Source organism: Marmota monax, unplaced genomic scaffold, assembly GCF_021218885.2.
Source record: "Marmota monax isolate L192 unplaced genomic scaffold, Marmota_monax_Labrador192_F-V1.1 WCK01_AAM20220418_F8-fsc00215, whole genome shotgun sequence".
NCBI lineage: Eukaryota > Metazoa > Chordata > Mammalia > Rodentia > Sciuridae > Marmota > Marmota monax.
In genome coordinates, this window is record NW_026695214.1 from 64,897 (window position 1) to 73,917 (window position 9,021).

A 9,021-nucleotide genomic window follows, 5' to 3' on the forward strand; every position below is an offset into this window, starting at 1 on the left:
TGCCTGCCTCGCCCGCCCTCTTGCGAGGGGGGAGCCCGCGCTCACCTGTGCAGAGGCGCTCACGACGGGCAGCAGACCCACAGTAGCGTCCAGGTGAGCTAATGGTATGCACAGGAGGACCAGCGGAAAAGAGAAGGAAGCAGTGCGGGCGCACAGGGCTGCCTGCCATTGCGCTTGGGCTCCGTCAAGCCCCCTGAGCCTCAAGGGCTGGGTCTCTTTCCAGGTCGCGATCTGCGGGTCCCGCAGCTGGAGCTGCGGTTCCAGGGTGAGTGGCCCCAGGCCTCTGTTGCTCACCCAAGTGGACTCCCAGGAAAGCTAAAGGCAAGGCTGACCGGTGTCCTTGCAGCGGGAGGTTCCATAGAAAGGAATCGATTTGAGCCACTGGGTAGACCATGGAGTCGTGCTGCAGATGGTGCAGGCCTTGTCTGCACACCCTCCTGTGAGCCCAAGCAGAGACACATTAGAAACCACTCACCAAGCCTAAGCAAAGCCCTATGTTACACTCGAATTCGGGACCCCCAAAAGACCACCAGAGACCCAAGATCCATGTAAGCCGCAAAGAGGTGTTTATTGCGAGCTAGCTTGGTCCTCCACGCAGGCACACACCAACTGGTGATGCTGCTTAGCAAATCATCACACACCACAGGAAAATCATAAAACAACTCTAAAACATGATTAGCACATTCACTGGCGGGAACAAGTTGGGTAGGGGTGATTGGTTAGTACAAGAGGGGAATTCATTTGAACTGATTGGTTTAAGCCAAGAGGGGTGTTCCTGCTGAACTACATGGTTTCCCAACATGTTATCAACAACCATAAACTACTGGGAGGGTCATCTGGCATGCCAGGTATTTCCCTGTCTCATGCTGATTGGTGGCTGCTAGGGGGCTGCTATGGTCCCCACCTAGCCTGACTGAGTCAGGGACATCTGGCACAGCAGATCTCTCCTGTTATTTGTAGATAAACAACTTAGCAGGGTGGGAATGTGCCTAGGAGTGCTCTGTGGGTCTTCCCAAGGACAAAGGTCATGTCCCTTCTTTGGACAGGTTTTGCTCTGAGGTAGAGGCTGGTTTTTCACCAACACGTTGATTGTTGAGCACGAGTTAAGGCTCCAGTGTAGCAGTATGGCATCTCAGTGTCATAGGAACTTAATAACCTGTGTTTGCCAAGTATAAGTCCTCACTAGTAACTTATTACCATGTGGCATTTTATAGAAGTTGACTGTGCTACTATTCTCATCGTTAAAACAGAGAAATGAGTTTGAAATTATTTAGAAGTGAGATAATTATGGAGGCCTGTGTTCTGTGTTAGTAATGATATGATACTTGGTTTCACATATCATCACCTAAAGGCCTCAAGAGCAGCCTCCTGTTTTGTTTGGTAATGTTAGCAGGCCCACCCCATCCATATGGCCCCCTGTCTTGCAGAGTGATGCCAGTGTAGTGAGTTTTCTGACACTCATCCTTGAACCTCTCCATGCCAAAGAGCACTTACCTGGTCCTATAGCCCTGTGCAGTCACAGCCACACCTTCCACCTGAACATCTTTAGCAACATCTTCAGCTTCAAGAGCTCAACACTGAACTATTACTTTCTTATTCCTCATTATGACAAATTTTTTACTCTCACCCTCCATGTGAAAATTATGTGGTTTTTCTTTTTTGCCACAAAATGTTACCAGGATTCTACTAGAGTAACTTGGAAATTTAGTGGATCGAACCCAGTGCCTCATATCTTTCTCCATTTAAAAACATGTGGTGAGGGGCTGGGGTTGTGGCTCAGTGATAGAGTGCTTGCCTACCATGGGTTCGATCCTCAGCACCACATAAAAATAAAATAAAGATGTTGTGTCCACCTAAAACTAAAAAAATAATAATAATAAAATATAAAAAATAAATAAATAAAAACATGTGGTGAGCCAGTGCTCTAGGGCATACATATAATCCCAGCTACTTGGGAAGCTGAGGCAGGAGGAGTCCTGGAAAGTTCAAGGCCATCCTGGGCAACCTAGCCATCCCTAGTGTCTCAAAATAACAATAAAATAAAGGGCAAGGAGAGATAGAGATCTTGCCTAGTGGCAGAGCACTTGCTGAACATGCAAGAGCCCCTAGGTTCAATCCTCAGTACTGCAAAAATAATAACATAAAAACAATATAGTGGACTGGGGTTGTAGCTCAGTGGTAGATCACTTGCTTTGCATGCATGAGATTCAAACTCAGTTGAGTTTGAATCTCAGCAGAACATAAAAATAAGTAAATAAATAAAGATATTGTGTCCATCTGAAGCCAGATTTAAAGATAGGTAGTTAGTGTAGTTAGGTAAATCGGGTCTAATATTGAGTAAAATCAAAAATGAAGGCCAGGCCAGCCAAGCCAGACCGGAGGAGGAAGCAGCCTGGCGCCAGCCAAGCCAGACAGGAGGAGGAAGCCCAGCCCCGCCCCGTGTGCTAGTCTGAAGGAAGCCCATCAACCCTTAAAACCCACCAGAGGGGGTGTGGCTACCAGCACGGTTTGCGCCTGATCCAGGTACCCGGTTTCCAACTCCCCCACCCTTAGCTGCAATAACTCAAAATGTTTCCCACAAGCTTTTGGGGGTTGTAGCTATCAACGCAAAACAACAACTGTACAGGCACCTGGTTTCTACCTCAGAGACTAGAGTAGGGAAGATACAGGTGGAAGCTCATTTCCTTTCACACTGGCTATACCCACCACCCTGAATACAGAGGCTCAAGCTAGGAATAGACAACGCCACCTACTGGAAGCAAGGAAAACAGTGTTCTGAGAGACTTTTTTTTTCTCTTTCTTTCTCTCTTTTCTTCTCTCTCTTCCACAACTTCAACATATGTGATACCAAGAGCTGTGCATGAACAACTGAATTACCAAAGTAATATAATATAGAGGAATTGCATATACCCCACTTTCCCCCCATTTTTTTTCTTTATTTCTATCTTACTTTCCTTTTCCTTCTCTTTTATTTCTCTTTTCTTCCTTGTTATTTTTTTTCTTTTTTTTTTCATTCATATTCTCTCTAACCCACTTTCAATCTCCTAACTTTTGCTATCTATACATAGGGTAACTATCTAAATACAGATAGGAGGTTGAGTCTATACATTCTTCCATAAATTACCAGTCTATTGGTGAGAGTTCTCCAAAGGTGCTAAGTTAGTTTAACCTCATACCCTCACTCCTTTCCCTCTAAGTATAACATCCTTCGTCTGAAATTAAGTTTTCTATATGCCACCAGATATGGTATGCCTTTTATGAAACTAATGAATATATTCTTAAGTAATAATTAAAACCAATATCTATAGACTTAGAATCTAATTATAAATGTATTAATAATGAAAACTTCTGCTTAGATGATGTATTGTTGATATTGGGAACTGTTAACATTGTCTTTCTCTGCAAAAGAGGGTTTTGGAGCTATACAAGAACAATACAAATATATAAGGGGAAAAACATTAACACAAAAGTTTCACAAAGCTAGAAAGAATCATGAGCAGTATGAAAAGACAAGGAAAGAAAGGACCACAAACAATACAGGTCAATTCAACATTAGATGAGGTAATATCTGCAGCTGATGGAATGTCAGACAAAGAGTTCAGGATATACATGCTTCAGATGATCTGGAGTCTCAAGGAAGACATTATACAGCAAATTCAGACAATGAAAGATCACTTTGACAATGAATTACATAAACAAATCCAAGAAGCAAAAGATCAACTCTATAGGGAGATAGAGGATATAAAAAACAAACAAACAGAAATCCTGGAAATTCAGGAAACAATAAACCAAATTAAAAACTCAAATGAGAGTATTACCAGCAGAGTAGAACACTTAGAAGATAGAACTTCAGACAACGAAGACAAAGTTTTTCAACTTGAAAAGAACATAGACAGCTCAGCGAGAATGTTAAGAAATCATGAGCAGAACATCCAAGAATTATGGGATAACATATAGAAACCAAACCTAAGAGTTATTGGGATACAAGAGGGTATAGAGGTCCAATCCAAGGGAATGAGCAATCTATTCAATGAAATAATACTAGAAAACTTCCCAGACTTAAAGAATGAAAAAGAAATCCAAATACTAGAAGCCTACAGGACACCGAATGTACAAAATCATAAGAGATCCACACCAAGACACATAATAATGAAGATGCCCGACATACAGAATAAGGAGAGAATCTTAAAAGCCACAAGAGAGAGGAAGCAGATTACATTTAGGGGTAAACCAATCAGGATAACTGCTGATCTTTCAACACAGACTCTGAAAGCTAGAAGATCCTGGAACAACATATTTCAAATGCTGAAAGAAAAAAGGTTCCAACCAAGAATCATGTATCCAGCAAAATTAAGCTTCAGGATTGAAGATGAAATAAAAACCTTCCATGATAAACAAAAGTTAAAAGAATTTGCAGCTAGAAAACCAGCTCTTCAAAACATCCTTGGCAAAACATTACAGGAAGAGGAAATGAAAAATAACAATGAAAACCAACAGTGGGAGGTAGTACAGTAGAGGAAAAACTAATCATAGAGGAAAAACAAATCATGTTAAGTAACATACATAATCAAATATGGCTGGAAATACAAACCATATCTCAATAGTAACCCTAAATGTTAATAGCTTAAATTAGCATTTAAGACATAGGCTAGTAGAATGGATTTTTAAAAAGATCCAACAATATGCTGCCTACAGGAGACTCATCTGATAGGAAAAGACATACACAGACTGAAGGTGAAAGGTTGGGAAAAATCATATCACTCATACGGACCCCGGAAGCAAGCAGGGGTGTCCATACTTGTATCAAATAAAATAGACTTCAAGCCAAAGTTAATCAAAAGGGATAAACAAGGACACTACATACTGCTCAAGGGAACCATACACCAACAAGACTTGACGATCATTAATATATATGCCCTGAACAATGGTGCAGCTACGTTCATCAAACAAACTCTTCTCAAGTTCAAGAGTCTAATAGACCACAACACAATAATCATGGGAGATTTTAACACACCTCTCTCACCACTGGACAGATCTTCCAAACAAAAGTTGAATAAAGAAACCATAGAGCTCAATAAAATAATTAATAATTTAGACTTAATTGATATATACAGAATATACCACCCAACATCAAGCGGATATACTTTCTTCTCAGCAGCACATGGATCCTTCTCAAAAATAGACCATATATTATGTCACAGGGCAAATCTTAGCAATTACAAAGGAGTAGAGATACTACCATGCATTTTATCTGATCATAATGGAATGAAATTGGAAATCAATAATAAAATGAGAAAGGAAAAATCCTACATCACATGGAGATTAAACAATATGCTACTGAATGAACAAAGGGTTACAGAAGACATCAAAGAGGAAATTTAAAAATTCTTAGAGGTAAGTGAAAACTCAGACAAAACATATCAAAATCTCTGGGACACAATGAAAGCAGTACTAAGAAGAAAATTCATTTCATGGAGTTCATTCCTTAAAAGAAGGAAAAGCCAACAAATAAATGACCTCACACTACACCTTGAAGCCTTAGAAAAAGAAGAACAAATCAGCAGCAAATACAGTAGAAGGCAAGAAATAATTAAAATTAGCGCTGAAATCAATGAATCAAAACAAAAGAAACAATCAAAAAAATTGACAAAACTAAAAGTTGGTTCTTTGAAAAAATAAATAAGATTGATAGACCACTAGCCACACTAACAAAGAGAAGAAGAGAGAGAACCCAAATTACTAGCTTACGGGATGAAAAAGGCAACATCACAACAGACAATTCAGAAATACAGAAGATAATTAGAAGTTATTTTGAAACCCTATACTCTAATAAAATAGAAGATAGTGAAGGCATCGATAAATTCCTTAAGACATATGAACTACCCAGATTGAGTCAGGATGATATAAACAACTAAACAGACCAATATCAAGTGAGGAAATAGAAGAAGCCATCAAAAGACTACCAACCAAGAAAAGCCCAGGACCGGATGGATATACAGCAGAGTTTTACAAGAACTTTAAAGAAGAACTAATACCAATACTCTACAATCTATTTCAGGAGATAGAAAAAGAGGGAGAACTTCCAAATTCATTCTATGAGGCCAATATCACCCTGATTCCCAAACCAGATAAAGACACCTCAAAGAAAGAAAACTACAGACCAATATCCCTAATGAATTTAGATACAAAAATCCTCAATAAAATTCTGGCAAATCGGATACAAAAACATATCAAAAAGATCGTGCACCATGATCAAGTAGGATTCATCCCTGGGATGCAAGGCTGGTTCAATATACAGAAATCAATAAACGTTATTCACCACATCAATAGACTTAAAGATAAGAACCATATGATCATCTCGATAGATGCAGAAAAAGCATTCAACAAAGTACAGCATCCCTTTATGTTCAAAACACTAGAAAAACTAGGGATAACAGGAACTTACCTCAACATTGTAAAAGCTATATATGCTAAGCCTCAGGCTAGCATCATTCTAAATGGAGAAAAACAGAAGGCATTCCCTCTAAAATCTGGAACAAGACAGGGATGCCCTCTCTCACCACTTCTACTCAATATAGTTCTCAAAATACTGGCCAGAGCAATTAGACAGACAAAAGAAATTAAAGGCATTAAGATAGGAAAAGAAGAACTTAAATTATCACTATTTGCGGTTGACATGATTCTATACCTAGAAGACACAAAAGGGTCTACAAAGAAACTACTAGAGCTAATAAATGAATTCAGCAAAGTGGCAGGATGTAAAATCAACACGCATAAATCAAAGGCATTCCTGTATATCAGTGACAAATCTTCTGAACTGGAAATGAGGAAAACCACCCCATTCACAATATCATCAAAAAAAAAAAAAATACTTGGGAATCAACCTAACAAAAGAGGAGAAAATTTATACAATGAAAACTACAGAACCCTAAAGAGAGAAATAGAAGAAGATCTTAGAAGATGGAAAAATATACCCTGTTCATGGATAGGCAGAACTAACATCATCAAAATGGCGATATTACCAAAAGTTCTCTATAGGTTCAATGCAATGCCAATCAAAATCCCAATGGCATTTCTTGTAGAAATAGAGAAAGCAATCATGAAATTCATATGGAAAAATAAAAGACCCAGAATAGCAAAAGCAATTCTAAGCAGGAAGTGTGAATCAGGAGGTACAGCGATACCAGATTTCAAACTGTACTACAGAGCAATAGTAACAAAAACAGCATGGTACTGGTACCAAAACAGGCGGGTGGACCAATGGTACAGAATAGAGGACACTGAAACCAATCCACAAAATTACAACTATCTTATATTCGATAAAGGGGCTAAAAGCATGCAATGGAAGAAGGATAGCATCTTCAACAAATGGTGCTGGGAAAACTGGAAATCCATATGCAACAAAATGAAATTGAATCCTTTTCTCTCACCATGCACAAAAGATAACTCAAAATGGATCAAGGAGCTTGATATCAAATCAGAGACTCTGTGTCTGATAGAAGATTGAGGAATTGTCAGACCTAGTACATTTGGGTTGTGTTGATCATCGTGCACATCTATGTATAACATCTCTCAGATTTAATGATTCCAGAAATACCTCTCAAATCATTGGACAGTACCTGGCCAGAAACTGGTCCATGGAAGCAGAGAAGTTGATCCAGACCCAACTGACACAAATTGCCATGTTGAACAACACTCGTGTGGACCCTGTGACATTGGGCCAATTTATGAATTGGCTGTCTTCTGCCTTTTCTTTCTTTAAGGAATGGGTGGGAGTAGGCATTTTTGGAGCAATATGTTGTTTTGGGGTTGTCCTTTGTCTGTGGCTTTTCTGTTGCCTAAGAGCTCGCCATAGCCAAGAAAAGGCTATGATCGTCCAGGCTTTTGCAGCCCTAGAGAATGGTATCTCTCCACAAGTTTGGCTTGTGCAACTTAAGCAATGATTTCCTGGGTTTTGGCCATTGCACCCCAAGTCATCTTTGACATTGCACTGGGTTTGGCATGCCCTCCTCTTCCTGCCTTCCCAGTTTTGGAAGGCCCATGCACTCTGCAGGCCTTGTTGCCATTGCACGCAGGTGGGCTTCCATGCTGGTGCTGCACTTTATGCTTTGGACCCTTCGTTTTCTCAGGGGCTGAGGGATGGTGTTGCCACTTCCAACCTCATAGTCACTGACCAGCTACTTGTAAAATCCCCTTTCCTTTTCACCGTCAGCACGATGCAGGATGCGAGGCAAGGCACTGCACTTGAGTGATCCGGTCTCCGGACCTCAAGGGAAGCATGTCCTATTGCATACGGGTTTGGCGTCCACGCCCTGTCCCACGAAAAAAGGCGTCGGCTGATATGGTGTCAGATCTAGGGAAGGCACCTCCTTAGGACTGAGCCATACATTGCAGCCATGTTTGCACAGTGGGATAGGACCTCTACTTTCGCCTGCATTGTTTTTTAAGAGATAAGGGGGAACTGTGGTGAGCCGTGTTTGTAGACCGTTGCCGCCATTAGAAGATGGCGCCGGTCTCCGTTGTAGATCTTGGTAAACAACTCCTTATTAGGAAAAGTTGGCGCGCTGTCCCTCAACACCCTATGAGAAAACCCCGCGTGGCAGCTTTGGATTGGACTTGAGTAAGCTTTATTAGGCTGTGTGTGGGGGCATGGAAAGAGTGCGCGCTTGAGAGAAGACTAGAGTTAAGGCCTGAATAAACCGCTGAAAGAAGAATCCTGTGTCGTGTCTTCCTTGCTGGCGAGGGGGTCGCGACACATATGGGTTTGAAGGTATTCCCACAAGTAAGCCTCAAGGTTTTTTACATTTGAAATAGACCTTAATGGTGCTCATTATTCATTAGCCTCCAGGTGTGGGAGAACCATTGTCACAGATGTAAGGATAGCTAAACTGGAGTTCTGGATATCAGCTGTTATGGATTTGAGCCAAAGCATCTTCTTTTTGGTCTGAAGAAATCGCTTTAGTTAGTCTCTCTGGAATCCAAATTGGCTGCTGTTCTTCCTTGTGTGGAAACACACAAACA